General features: G+C 37.5%; 1 long non-coding RNA gene across 2 annotated transcripts; it reads left to right on the top strand.

The window, feature by feature from the left end:
- Positions 1-447: 447 nt before the first annotated feature.
- On the top strand, positions 448-4,391 carry LOC112590009 (uncharacterized). Of its 2 annotated transcripts, none has more exons than XR_003113925.1 (4): positions 448-702; positions 3,129-3,402; positions 3,859-4,013; positions 4,219-4,391. It is a non-coding gene; the product is annotated as an uncharacterized LOC112590009 (long non-coding RNA). The 2 variants fall into 2 exon arrangements; XR_003113926.1 differs by having other exon boundaries at positions 4,091-4,385.
- The last annotated feature ends 10,418 nt before the right edge of the window (positions 4,392-14,809 follow it).

Here is a 14,809-nt window from a genome sequence, read left to right as displayed (position 1 = left end):
AAATTGGATTATTCATTTGTACACCTAATAAATAAATCAAAAAGGTATATTTTTTTAAAACTCTTTTTTGATTATCATAATTTAAGTGTGCCGCGGAAGTTTAACTAAAGGTTCAAGTATGAGATAAAAAAGTTTGAAAAACACTGTTCTAGATTAGAGCTATTCTTCTGAAATACTTTTTATATATTATATATGTATATATTTATTCTTCAGCTAATTCCTAACCAAGAAGGGACTTGGTTTACAATATGGCCTTATTCTCATTCATTCATCCATTCTTTCCTCGCACTTCTTTCCTTTACATTATCTTATCCAATTCTATACATTATCCTATTCTACATTCTATATTCTACTCATGTTTTACATATGGTATCTCTTTCTATCTGTTATATACACTATCTTTCTTTCCTTTATTATATGTTTTTATTCCGGTTTTGTTTTATTTCTTAAGATTTTTAATTCTCCTCTACTTCCTCTCCATTAATCACCTTTAATCCCTCTTTTAATCCCTTTTCCTCTGAGATCTTTTACTCTAATTTCTCTCTTTCTCCGATCGACGCATTTATTTTGCCGGGAACTCTGCGAGCGTCCTGTGGTTTTTGGTTCTTCTTCCGTCGAGACGACGCCAAGTTCTTGGAATAATACGTGAAGCGGCGGAAGAATCCTTGGACTATTGTATCATAATTGACCGTTAACAGTTATGTAAGTCCATATATCACAGATATTGTTCCACTTTCAATAGTGTGCAAAAGTCTGAATGCGTGACGCGCTCCCGGTGCACGCGAGCGTATCCTTTGGCTTTCGGCGGAAGCATTCTATTCTTAGAGCGTTTCAATTTTTATACGATTTTAATTATTTTATCCATATATTAATATTTATATTACTATTTAGTTTTTCTAAGTACACAAAAACATTGAGTTACTGCGCTTTATTTTTACGACTATGCATAATATATGAGCGAATAATCATCCTGATTGATGCAAGTCGCTCTTTTTTCGATTAATCAAAAACCGGTCCTCGTGCAATTTTTCCATACTTGTGGACGCCATGTCGTCCATTGCACTGGGAAACTACTACAAATCTTCGATCAGTTTTTTCCGTTTCTTTCGGTTCTTCAGCTTCGAGTATTATTAGAACTTATTGTATTATATTAGAGTATTATTGAGTGTATTATTAAATAATCAAGGAAAAAGTCAGCGCGATACACACAGTTGACACGTCGGCAGTTGAGCAAAGTAGGTCTCGGCTGAATTTTTATGGGTACTGAAAAGAAACGATGTTCACACAAAAAGCTTGTCAATGACGTAATAAAAATATAACATATATACACTATTTCGATAAAACTGCATCTCTAAACAGTTACATCGGTCCGCATCGATAACCCCGCTTGCCCGCTTTACATTCATTCGCTTGCAACGTTTCATTTATCTACTTTTCTCCTCTCACATACACAAACAATTCCTTTTTTCTTGTATGAAAAATCATAAAATGCCGTAAGGTCATTGCGAAGTAAAATTAGCTAACTGTCTTAGCTAATTGTTGCATTGTAACAATACGGAAGTCGTTGCGCGCTTATTGCGTAATTTAAATGCGCATTAAACGAGTCTCAGATGATTCAGTTTGCAGAATAATTTCAATCCGATTGCATCAGATATAATTTGCATAACGAGAGTATCCGAAAAAATTCTGTAAGTGCATTTCATGAGTTTGAAGCAGCGATTTTATTGGTTTTCAGGATTTTCAGAACATGTCGTAAAAATTTGTTAAATACGAAGTGTTTTCGTGCGAGTATTATTATTATTATTCTTATTACAAAATAAAATATCCAGGTCGCCGACGAATAAGAAATCAGTATTTATTTATATTTTGTAACTTGTGATATCTCCTCTGTTTTCCAACTGTCGAATTACGAATTACGGGTTTCTTTCACATTACGCATTAACATAAATTACTAAAATTCATACACGTTGTCTCGCGCGATTCAAACGATAAAGCAAACCGAAATGTCAAAGTGTAACTTTATTGCAGCGCATGATTAACACGCCTTTCTTCCTGACTAATAAATAAATCGAGATAATGTTTGGCTATTCCTGCTGTTCTTTCATGTTTAATTTCGCGTCGAATGTTGTGAAAATAATGCTAGATAACGCTGATCGCAGGCGCCTGTAGAATCGCAACCGACCATTCTCCCATGTTTGCGAAGTTTGCTGACATTTCTCGGCGCTCGTGACTACGCGACTGTCAGCTGTAGCGGAATTCTGTAACTCGTTATGTGCTAATAACGACAGTTATCAGTTCGTTACATAATGCTGCGCATCTTTTCAACCATATATTATACTTGGGCAATGACAGTGTCATTATCGTAACAACTGCATAACGAATCACTACAGAATCCCGTTACTGCGCGCGAAACAGAACAGAATTTCGACTGAAAAGCTGCGGATATTGAAAAGACGTCGTTATTCGGTGAGACGTGACAAAAATTGCAATCACTTAGTGCGATATTTAACAATGATAAAACTTAAGTAAAATCCTTCTTTCGCGAGATACAAGTCTGTCTGTCTCTCTTTCTCTCTGCGTCTGCTTGCTGCAGAAGCAACGAGATATCTTGTTGAGATTAGTGTAGATCATTAAAATTTTCTTACTTTATGACATCTCGCTTCTTTCCTGTTTCTTGAATCAATTATATAACGTAGGTCGCAATAAACGAAACGAAATTAGCATATATTATAGATTTCAAATGTGTGCGATATAACCATTTTTTGCTCTGATCTCTTTACCTCTTGATTTTTCTTGCGTTATTTCTTTATCGTTTATCGTTATATAATTTATGTCTACCGGAAGGACGATCGTATTTACATCAGTCGACCAATTAAGCATTTATGTTAAGAATATATGTGCAAAATATTTCTGATCTGAAATATTCTATCGATAATCAACATAGAAATGTAGAAAACCGGTTCAATAAATTCTCATTGAACGCAAAGTCATCGTTCAGAGAGTCCGTGATGTTCTCCCTTCATTAAAAGTAGACGTCAAAGTTTTTGTGTGTGCACCTAATTATTTTGTTTTCATTAAAGTTGATACTGTTTAATGTATATAATCCTTCGTTATTTGCCTAATTACAGGCTGCACTGAATTACAGGCAGGCCTGAGAATTTTTCTATGTGCTCTGTGTGAAAAATTCCAGTGGAAAATATTGATGAAATTGCAAACGTCATTTTGATCCATGAATGAAAAATAGCTTCTTGGCCGAGCGTTTTCAATACATTCATTTGAACGAAGGCCATAAGGCGGCACTTCTATTTGTACGTATCAAATGACACCGGAAATAAACGGATTCCAAACTATCGCCGTGAAACTTAGGAGCGAAAGTGATTTACAACTGATAAATATTTATCGGTAAGTAATATCACGGCTACTGTGTCTTCGAGTGAAATTCAGTACGTGAATCGTAACTTTGTATTATGGCATTTTTTTCTTTGTTATATTCATTATTATATCAGTAAATCTTCATTATCAGTAAATATTCATTATTATCGCGTTTTGTCATCAATTCAATTTTGATGTTTATGTGTGCTAATTGTCCATACATTTCTCGTGTATGTTATTCACAACATTATCGATAATATCGAGTTGAACGTTCATGTAACGTCTCCTCTCTCTTAGTTTTGCCGTAATTCTAACCGTAATGTTATTAAATGTATAAATAAATTCGGCACATTAAATGTATTAATAAATTCGGTACCTTTTTAGCACATGATTTTAATACTTATTCCAAAGAAAAAAAGAAACGAATAATCTGTTAACCTTCGAAGTAGCCCCTATCATTTTCCACATACTTTTGCCATCTTTCAGGCAGCTGGCGAATTCTGCTTCGGTAAAAAGATAATGACTTTGACCCAGTGAAGTCATCGATGCTTTTTTTTACTTCCTCGGAAAATTGAAAGTGGCAATCCACCAATGATTATGAGTTGCTCTCAAAAGACAGTTACTCAACGAGATTCTGTTAGGTGAGTGCCAAAGGTTTATTCTTCTTCTTTTGCGACATCCACTTTCCAAGCTTTTGAATTTTTTCCATTTTATGCAGTCACCTTGAAACTATTGCTTGATCAACTCCGAATTGTTCTGCAAGTTCTATTTGTATTTGAGACGGGTTTTCATTCAACAATTCTTCCAAATTGTCAACATTGTTCAACATTTCTTCCAAAACCTCAGGCTTTTGTGGTATTGCAAGGAGCGGACGACCACTCACGTCAAAACCGTCTTTAAAGCGACGAAATTAATATTGGCAGATATTGCGGAACACAATATTTTCCCCAAGAACAGAGAAAATGGATTCATATACTTTAACAGCATTTTTTCTTTGCTAAAATTCATATCGAATGCAGTGTCGAATATAAATTTTTTCTTCGCTCATTATATCAACTGTTATTTTTAAGGTTATGTGCATCAATGAATTATAATGAATTATGAATTATATTAAAGAGCGTTCTAAAAAGTTTAAATGGATTCATATGCTACAGCAGTATTTTTTCCTCGCTGGAATTCATATCGAATGCAGTGTCAAATATAAACTTTTTCTTCGCTCATTATATCAATTATTATTTTTAAGGTTATGTGTATCAATAAATTATAATAAATAACGTTCTAGAAAGTTCAAATGGATTCATATGCTTTAGCAGCATTTTTTCCTCGCTGGAATTCATATCGAATGCAGTGTCCAATATAAAGCTTTCCGTCGCTCATTGTATCAAGTTTCATTTTTAAGGTTATGTGTACCAATGAATCATAATGAATGGCGGTTTAGAAAGTTCAATATCAACTTTACAAAAGCACCAAACGGCGACAAAAGATTTCAATTAAGAATAATTACATTAGAGGGCTGAGAAAAAAGACTAAAACTTTTGAATAAACTTCTAATATATTAGGAGCTTAGTTTTGCAAGATATGACATTAATGTCAGTTTTGTCAAAGACATTCCTATCACAACTTTATTTCTTAGTGCTTTAATATTAATCTGTGATATTTAGTCATTTATTAACAATAGGCGCAATAAAAATCGTGTTAAGCAATCTTAAAAAAGGGATTTCTTAAACGTCATTTTCGACATGCGTTGCTCTTAATTTGTAAACTTTCACGAAAACATACAGTTTCGAACTATTTAGGATTATTATTTGAAGATATTTATACAATAATTCGCAAAGAGTCGCCGATTCGTAGAACACCGCTTCTCCAACGCTTTCGCCAATTAGAAATATTTCGAACATGCAACCCAAATCCACGTTTTCGTACGCAACTTACTCAACTTCAGCACGTAGAAGAATCTGATTAGCAGAAAAGCTAAAATGCCAATTATTGAGAAACAATCTGTTAACATAAATACCGCAGTTCAGCTGCGATTCTAACTCCAACGGCGGTCTTTGATGGGGAAATGAGTGACACGCACGAGAGTCTCTAAAGCGGAGGCAAACACTTGGTTCTTTCGACACCGCGAAGTACATTTTTCAGCTCGGCTTTGCATCTTGTCTACTTATCAAGGCACCGTATAATCGATTATATTGCAAATGAGGTCACTTGAGTAGATAAATATTTTCTTCCCGCGCATGTCCCTTTTCTCGTTTTCCTCTGGAAGGTGACGAGCGATAGAAATGGCATGCGCCGATGTAGGCTCGACTCAGCATTTCGAGAGTTTAAGTTCGCTGAATACGCCGAGCTGTTGTTTATTTGAACAATCGATTTCTTCTTTTCGGTAAACGGGCTTTTTTCCTCGTTGTGTTGGCAGTATTTTAGAAGATAATTCCGTTTTTGTTTAGCGTACTTTCAGATTTGTCCATGCAAAGATAGACAATGTAATTTCTTCAAATGTTTTACAATTCTCGATCTAATGAATTGCAAGGCACCCACTCTGCTGCCAACCGCCATCGACCGATCAAGTTTATTACTATTATTATTGCAAACTTCAGATTTAATTAACCAACTACTGGATTAATCTAAAGCAATGAACTCGAACGAAACTTCAAGGTGTAAATTTCTCTCTTTCTGATCGAATTTCGAATGTTCGCGTGTTGTACGCTAAACGAAAATCGAAGTAAGACATCGTGTCCCTCTCGGCCGAACTTACATATGACTACGACGACGACAACGACGACGACGACGACGACGATAACGACTACGACGATAACAACGAAATTGCAACACTCGTTCAAATACCGAAGGCAAGTATGCAGAGAAAGCAGACATTTACTCGCCTCGTTGGTTCGTTCATTTCGCTCGCTCGCTCGCTCGCTCGCTCGTCTACTCATTCGCTCACACACGTGCTCGATTTGCTCAACGTTGAACAACCGGTGGCGGGATTTTCTACGAGCAGTAAGCGGCGATCTTGGCCAATCTGATCGTCGGTACACGAACAATCGTTGCCCCGATGTCGACGACGCGGCGGCACGGCGGCTGGTTTGTTTACTCGCGGCTGGCCGACGTCGAGAGACACGACGCAATCGCCGAGTTTCAAATCCAATTCACGTCGTAATCCACGCATTTGTCTCAATTAACGCCTTTAATTATATTTCTCATCGTATATTCTATTTTCACATTTCGCTTTATAAATAACGATACGCCCGCGCTGTCCTTGCCTGTGACTTTCGAATTTTCACCGTCGGAGGCGCTGGAAGCGAAGCCGCGGAGATCGCGTCGACGTGAGATCTAACTGGGTCCGGAATAGGGCGAAAACGCAAACCTGCTTACATTCGGCCGCATCCTCGTGATCGTCGCCAGCGGCGGCGAGTGATCGGTCGCCGTCAGAGGCAGCGAGATGTCAGGACGTTACGACGCACCGTGACATGTTTCGCGTCTGAGCGACGCGCGCCTTTTGGCTGTTTGATGAAAAACGAGAGAAGAAAAGATGAACAGGACCCGTGTTCGGCGATGACGTGTTCGTGCGATTAGACAGCAGCAAAAACAGGCCGATTTCATCGAACGCGTTCTCGCCTTCGTCGGTTGACCCGCATTCGCCGCTTGGCTGGCGTAAAACAGCGTAAAAGCGAGGTAAAAGTAAAGCGCGTCAGCACACGGCGCGCTCTCCGATATCGCTCGAGTGCGTGCACGAGCGTGCATTTTGCGAGTTTTCTCGCAAAAATACGTGCCGCATCTTGTGATGGGACGTGGCCAGTTTTGCAAGAGATTCGCCGCTATAGTCGAAATGATCGTCGCTAGGCGTTTTCGGACGGCCCCTCACACGATGAGAGAAGAACCCGACTAAAAATTTATCTCCTGGTCTTGATCAGGTTAACTTCATTTGAACATCAGAGGTCCGAATAAAGCAAGGATTCAGACTGGACCAGTACCGGAACCGACAACCGCTTCGAAACCGATTTTTATGCTCAAACCGTAACCATTAATCGTAACGAAATTTTATAGTATCAAATAGAACGAAACCGATACCGGATCGATAAAAATATTTTCGGTTTTCGGTCCTTTTTCGGTTTCTACGACACCCCATGTGTCACTGCCGCCGATTATTTATTAGAAAATTCACACCACGATCAACATACTACAATAGTTTATGTTCAGGGCCTCTATTCCGTTACTACGATTCCGACAGTCGTCAGTGTCGTGCAGTGCAAAACGGCATTGCGCAGCTTTTTTATTATATGAATTATAAGGATAAAATAAAAATAGATAATTTTATATTTTGTGATCACAATCTCAGAAAATAAAACAAGCAAAACGGTCGCTGGAAACAGATAGCAACAACGTTGCCACAAAAATCTCAACAACAGAGGAAGCAATACCAAGTACAAATACATCAAATTAAAACCATTAACGGTGGTTCAAATTGATAAAAAATGACGCCGCTTAAATATTTTTGTGAAGAAAATTCGTTTATATATTATATATTGTAATATTGTAATTTACAAAAATAAATATTTATATGAAAAGTAATTTTGAAGAAACCGTAACCGAGACCGAAACTATATATAAAAACCATTATTTTAAATGGTTCCAGATCCCATTATGCCTAACCGGACCGAAACTAAAATTGAGAAATATCTTGTTGGACCGTAACCGTAACTGGACCGAAATTTTGTTTCGGTCCGGATCCCTGCAATAAAATAATACTATCCGGTCCTACCCGAGCATTAAATTAAATACGGCAATTATTTTTTATGCCTGATGTGGCATGACTAGACAAGCCATAAGAAGGCATTATGAGTGGTCCTTATCCGGTCGGAATGTGGCAATTGTCGTTGCAATATTTTCTGGATTATATCCTGGCCAGCAATGACGCTATTATTTGGATGCCTGATTTGGTCCTGATGGACATTTGATCAGGTTTCTCGATTTTAGGCAATTTTATCAGGGCATTATTTGTTCTGCTCTCGGGATGTAACGCAGCGTGGATTAAGACCTTATTAAGGATTCATAGTCAGGTCCTTATTAAATTACCTTATTATGAATCCTTATTATGTTTTTTTTTCCATATTCATATTGTAATTCATATTATATATACAGGATGTATAAGAAATATCGGGACAGTGAAATATCACAAAAACTAAACATTTTAGAAAAAAATGTTTCAAATAAAAATTGTAGGGTTTCAAAAGATCTATTCACTGACGTTATGAGTTTGACCTTGGGTAGAGTCGCTAAGATCAGGGCAAGGTCACCTTGAATTCTTTAAATGGGACTCCCTATTTTTTATTGCATTTATTCTTGTAGCCCTTCTTCAGACCTTTTCAAAGCATTATAATATTTTCTACTTTGAGTAAACCGTTTCGAAGTTATCGAGCTTTTTATGATAAGATGTCCAACCAGCGGCCGGAGCAATTTCGTGACTTGTATTTTAGACACATGTAATATTAAAAAATAATACTAATGTACTAAATTTATAATAGTACTAAAATTCACTTTCCAATCATTTCAAATCAATTGCAATGAATTTAACTTGAAGTAGAACATATTACTTGTACATGATACGCGTTGTTTCATACGGAAAAGATAAATGATTTTTCTTACTGATTTTTCTTTCTTTAATTGAATTATAGATTTTATTATCTAATTAATACAAATTTCTGTTTATCGGATAAATCTTTTTGTTTCGTAGCTTATTCGTTAGACTTCACTTTTTCTTTTAAAGATTAACATTATTCTTAAACGCTTTTGTGAAAATTTTGCCTTGGCTGGTTGGATACTTCTTTGATCTTGTCTTGGTTAGCTGGACATCTTATCATAAAAAGCTCGGTAACTTCGAAACGGCTTATTCAAAGCGGAAAAAGTTATAATGCTTTGAAAAGGTCTGAAGAAGGGCTACAAGAATATGTAATAAAAATGTAGGAGGTCCCATTTAAAAAATTGAAGGTGATCTTGTCCTGACCTTGTCGACGCTACCCAAGGTTAAACTCATAATGTCGATAAATAGATCTTTTGAAACCCTACAATTTTTATTTGAAACATTTTTTTCTAAAATGCTTAGTTTTTGTGATATTTCACTGTCTCGGTACTTTTTATACACTCTGTTTATAAAATTAACTACAAATGGTTTTTGTTAAAACTTGATAATGCGAATCATATTAGGTACAATAAGTAAGAATCCCGACACAAACCCTGACAACTGAACCTTATTATTATATCATATACTAGGTACATTAAGGCCCTGATATGGACCCAATCATTATAACCTTATAAAGGTCTTTACTCAATTGTCATCAGGACCTTATAAGGACTGAATTCAGATTATCCTTCATTCACTCTATTAGGTCCTTATCAATATCAGTACCTGATCAAAATTTCTATTCGGGAAGAGGCTCGCTGTCGCGAACGCCCTCGAGCGCTCGTCGCACAGTGCGTCGCATCGCCCGTTTTCGTGGACAAAAGGCATTTTATGAAATATAAAACAGTAAATTTCTTTTTGCAGAAATTAAAAATACAGAGTCTGAAGTATAAGAAAACATATAAAGAACACGTATTTCTGATCAAATAGTGGCCTGAGAACTCGAGAAACATAACCGCATAAAAAGAATTATTTTATGAGTAGAATCGTACATATATTAAAGGCTCATATTCTTCACGTAATTAAATATTAGAGAGTTGAATTTATAAATTAAGAATTAACTATATACTGCTCTTTTAATAAGCTAATAATGGTTCTCGTATGTTTCGATACTATTTATGCACGCACCATAATTCAAATTAGTGACAAATTTCTTATAAAGGAACAGAAATATTGAGATAAATCACGTCCATTATATTCCATTGTGTCCATTTTTATACATAACATGAGCTACAAGTGTCATTTACATGAGAAAAATTGGACATACTGCGCAAGTGTGCGCCTAAGTGATTTCGAAGCAAAAAACTATAGCCAGAATGCATGCCGAATATGACTGTTAACGGCTCAACTTATTCATTTACGTTTGTGTGTTAAATGAGCAGATTTCCATCGTATGACAAATATAATTAAAATAAAATAAGGGTGTTTAAAATTTTATACACATAGGTTAAGTCATTTTAAGTGACGGCAATGATTTTTTTTCGAAAACCCAGTTATATCAAAAAGTGTTTCATACAAATGTTTTATGATTTCAAGAGGAACATAAAATGATGCCATTGGTTTGACTTGGATGTACGTGCCAAGATCATATAGAGGTTAATTTTTTTTTAATAAAACCTCCTATTTTTTATTGTATATTCTTGTAGCTCTTTTTAAGACCTTTTCAAAACAGTCATACTTATTACTTTTTATCAATATTTATTTTTCTTATTGCCACATTTTTGTTACCAATATTACAATAACATATAATATTATTATGTATGAATAATTTGGATATTTATTATTAGCTTAATAAATAGCTTAATAAATAGCTTAATAAATAGCTTAATTAATTATAGATATTTATTATTTAAAAAAAAAATCGAAATCTCTAGCTTGACTAGCTGACTTGACAATACCTTTTAATATTTCTAAAAAAAACTTCAATCTAAATCGAAGATATAAATTATATTAAAAAAAAATTTTTCTTCAATTAGCGAATTTAACATTAAAGAAAAGTCTCAAACCAATGAAGATTTATTTCATTTACTTTTCCAGAACTCAGAGCTTAGTCAGTTACATATATTATAATTATATATTATATATATATATTATATATTATAATAATATTATATAATATTGTAATAATAAAAATGCGATAATAAGAAAAAAGAACAAAATAAATAGTAATAAGAACAACAAAAATATAACTTCTTTTTTATTGATATATCTCTCCCTCCTCACTGCTTTTATCGTTTCAAATTCTGGTGTGCGATTATATGTAAAACATTACTTTTAATATGTAATATATATGTGTAAAATTGTAGGTCGATATCTTAAATATATTTCAAATGCCGATTTTTGTCCATAAAAGTGGGCTCTGCGCAACACTGTGCGTCGTGCGAAGCAAAGGGCATGAATTGCGAGCCGATTGCAGACAGATATTATCGCGGCATCCGATGTTGCGAATAATTAATAGCGTTTGAACTTGCTTCATCGAGCCGCGACACCGCGCGGCGCATAGACGGTCGTCGGGGTGGCACTGAACAATTGGAGAACGTGCAGCTTGCGAATTTGTAATCGTCCTATTCTTATTAAATGTCGTTGTTGAATTTTTCTCAACGATCATTTCGATCTCCCGCTTAATCGGCTGGTTTTTACGGGAGCACTTTTTGCTCACGGCGGTATAAATATATACGATATAGGTAAATATAAAATGAATATGACACATTTTGAACATTGAGAAATATAAAAGTTATGTAAAAAATATTTTAGAGAGTCGATAAATTAAGTTTTTACTTCATAGTCTGAGAAAAAAATACTGTCTCATTTATCCTTTTATAAAATTGAAAATAGCTGCACGAGTCTCTCATGAATGACCATGAAAATTAATGGCCTTTCAAAGATCTTTGTCCGTTCGATAGAGGCAAATAAAGACAAACAATCCTTTTGCTAAAAGTATAATAAATTCGTGAAAAACATGTTTTCGATGTGGTATGTAAGACTCCAAGACGTGAGGAAACGTTTCACGTTGAAATTTTGGCGCTTTCGTTTATAATATAAAGACGACCAAGAGAAAACGACGAAAAGGATGACAAGAGACGTACGCAAACATAGGCATTTTCGCCGTGTAATTTCTCGTAATTGAAAATGGCTAGAAGAATCCCTCATGAATGATCATGAAAATTCACGAGTTTCAAAGATCTTTCCGTCAGCGAACAAAGCAATCATTCCTTTCACTGAAAGTGTAGCAAATTCATAGAAAAACATGTTTTTGACACAGTATGCAAAACTTTAACTCTTTGTTGCACGTTTTTTTCTAATAAATACAATTTGTGAAACTTGTTACTCGGGGGTTTCTAGGGTCAGTGAATACAAATCCGGTGTGAAAAATACGAAATTCAAAATAGCGGATCCAATATGGCGGAGGAAGTTTTCAAGATCAGCCGAATTCGCTTAAAATTTGTTATTTGAGGGTTTTCGAGGTTGCTAATTACAAATTCGTTATCGAAAATTCGAAATGCCAGAGCTATAACGAATATATATGAAAAGGTTCAATTGACACCGGTCAGGTTGCCCGGTTCTCAAATACAGTCACTGCTTGTTTCATTTTTACAATTGTGTTCGCCATATGAGATCCGTCATTTTGAATTTTGTATTTTTCACACCGGATCCGTATTCAGCGACTTCAAAAATCCCTGAGTAACAAGTTTCAAGCGAATTCGACATGATTTTGAAAATTCCGTCCGCCATATTGGGTCCGCCATTTTGTATTTTGTTTTTTTCACACCGGATTTGTATTCAGCGAGACTCCAAAAACCCTCAGATAATGATTTTGAGGTATACGTTATTACTTAAAAATTCATGTAAACGAATTCTTTCTCTAAAAACGAGTTTTTAGAGAACTTTCTCTAAAAAGTTTTGTGCTCAGTGTATGCTTACTAGTAACAAATTACTTATTTTAAGTAACTCTAAAAGTTGATGTATTAGTTGGAGGAACATTTTAGTAGCCCAACAATACCAAATACGCTAAAGAAATATGTGAAAAATTTAAATTATTGGAGAAATAAGGCTTGGATGATAGGTGACGCTCTGGAAGGACCTCTATGCAGCAAAGGATTAAGATACAAGAGAACGCGCCACATATCGAGACTTGGATCACGCTTTCGGTTGCGCCGAGCAAAGTGCCAAGACGACGAGAGGGCTTAAGGTGTGCTTGAACGTGGCAATTTTCGCCGCGCATCCACATCCATTAAATTTACTCATTTTCGCAGCGTGAGAGGGCAGCGTGACGTGCGTTACCATAACCCGCGATAATTCGTGCTCGTAATTCATATCTCGCTCAGCGCAGCGATATTAAAAGCGCGACGGTTAGCGTGATAACGCGGCGTGTTGGCACGTATGTTTTCTCAATTGAGTAAGCGAGTTACAATATCCGCCGTTTTATTAACATGCTTTCTCATTCTCGGAGCCACAAACGGACGTATCTAACCGAGTAATCGGCGTGCCAAAACGCGCGTTAATTAACCTGAATTCACCATCCATGTATGAAAGGCGCGTACTTTCTCCGCACGGTCACCGAAATATCATTTGCTCCTCGCTCGCTCGCTCGAAACCATTGCACCGGCTCGATCGAGTCGCCGTTGTCCCAATCACGTCCATCCCATCCACGCGTGCCCCCCCCCGCGTTTATGCGGGCGATCCTGGCGATTTATCATTTGAAAGGCAGGAGGACAATCGCGCGGCTATAATTTTCGTTCTCGCGGAAACCGTCTTGCGTACTTCGCGAATACGCGCGTGCGCGTGTATGTATGTGTGTGATACACGGTGAGTGAAAGCATGGCGGATTACACGCACAGTGCATCGCGACGTGTTGTCACTTTCGGAACGCCTCGCGAATCAGATCTCTCGACGAGGCGAGAGAGCCGCGATGTCGGCCGGTCGGACGTGTCGGACTCTTGTTGGTCGCATCGGCCGATCGGTCCGATCGAATCCGGTTGCCGTGGGAAATCCGGCGAAATTCCGATTAGTGTGACGACGTGCGCAGGAGGAAGGCCATGAGATCGCCTTCGGCCTCCGTCGCGTAACGGTACAGTTCGCGGCGGCCGGCCGGCCGGCTGCCGCGGCAGGATCGGAGCTGCCCGTTAAATCGCCGATTATTCAGGCTACGTCACGCACGAGATCGTTTACCTCTTGACGCCCGCGCTGCAGGAACGCGCGCGCTGGCGATTGACCGACAACTCGCCGTTTAATAGCAATGACATAATCGGCCATGCTCCGCGCGCGCGAGCGACCTTGAACGGTCCTGCTCCGGAGTCGTCTGATCGCTTCTCGCCTGCCTGGGCTTTTCTTTCCTTTTTTTCCTCGTCTTGCTCTCTTCGACTCGCATTCTTCTGCAATATCTCACTCGCGATTTCTCTCCTGGCCTTAATAGCAGGCTCACCTGATTCTTTCTTCTGTCCTTTCTCCTGCGCGACGGTATTGCACTCAAGGTCCTCGTTAAGCGTTAACGAGGAGAAGAAGGGACGATGGGGGGAAAGGGATAGTCTCTCAGGGAAATTACGAGTGAACTCGCGAGAGTTCATTTCTCTCGCATGTGTAAACGGAGGTGCAATAATCGAGAATGCAACGTGATGCCGCTGCAACCGATACAGCAAGCAGCAGCAACAGCCACCTCCACCGCCGCCGCCGCCGCCGCCGCCGCCGCCAGCGCAATCAAGTAAAAGGCAGTAATTGACAACTCCGGTCTTTACGTTTTTTTATCTCTCCTCCCTCTCTCTC

Source organism: Harpegnathos saltator, unplaced genomic scaffold, assembly GCF_003227715.2.
Source record: "Harpegnathos saltator strain DR-91 unplaced genomic scaffold, Hsal_v8.6 scaffold691, whole genome shotgun sequence".
Lineage (NCBI taxonomy): Eukaryota > Metazoa > Arthropoda > Insecta > Hymenoptera > Formicidae > Harpegnathos > Harpegnathos saltator.
This window is presented reverse-complemented; position numbering and strand designations above follow the sequence as displayed.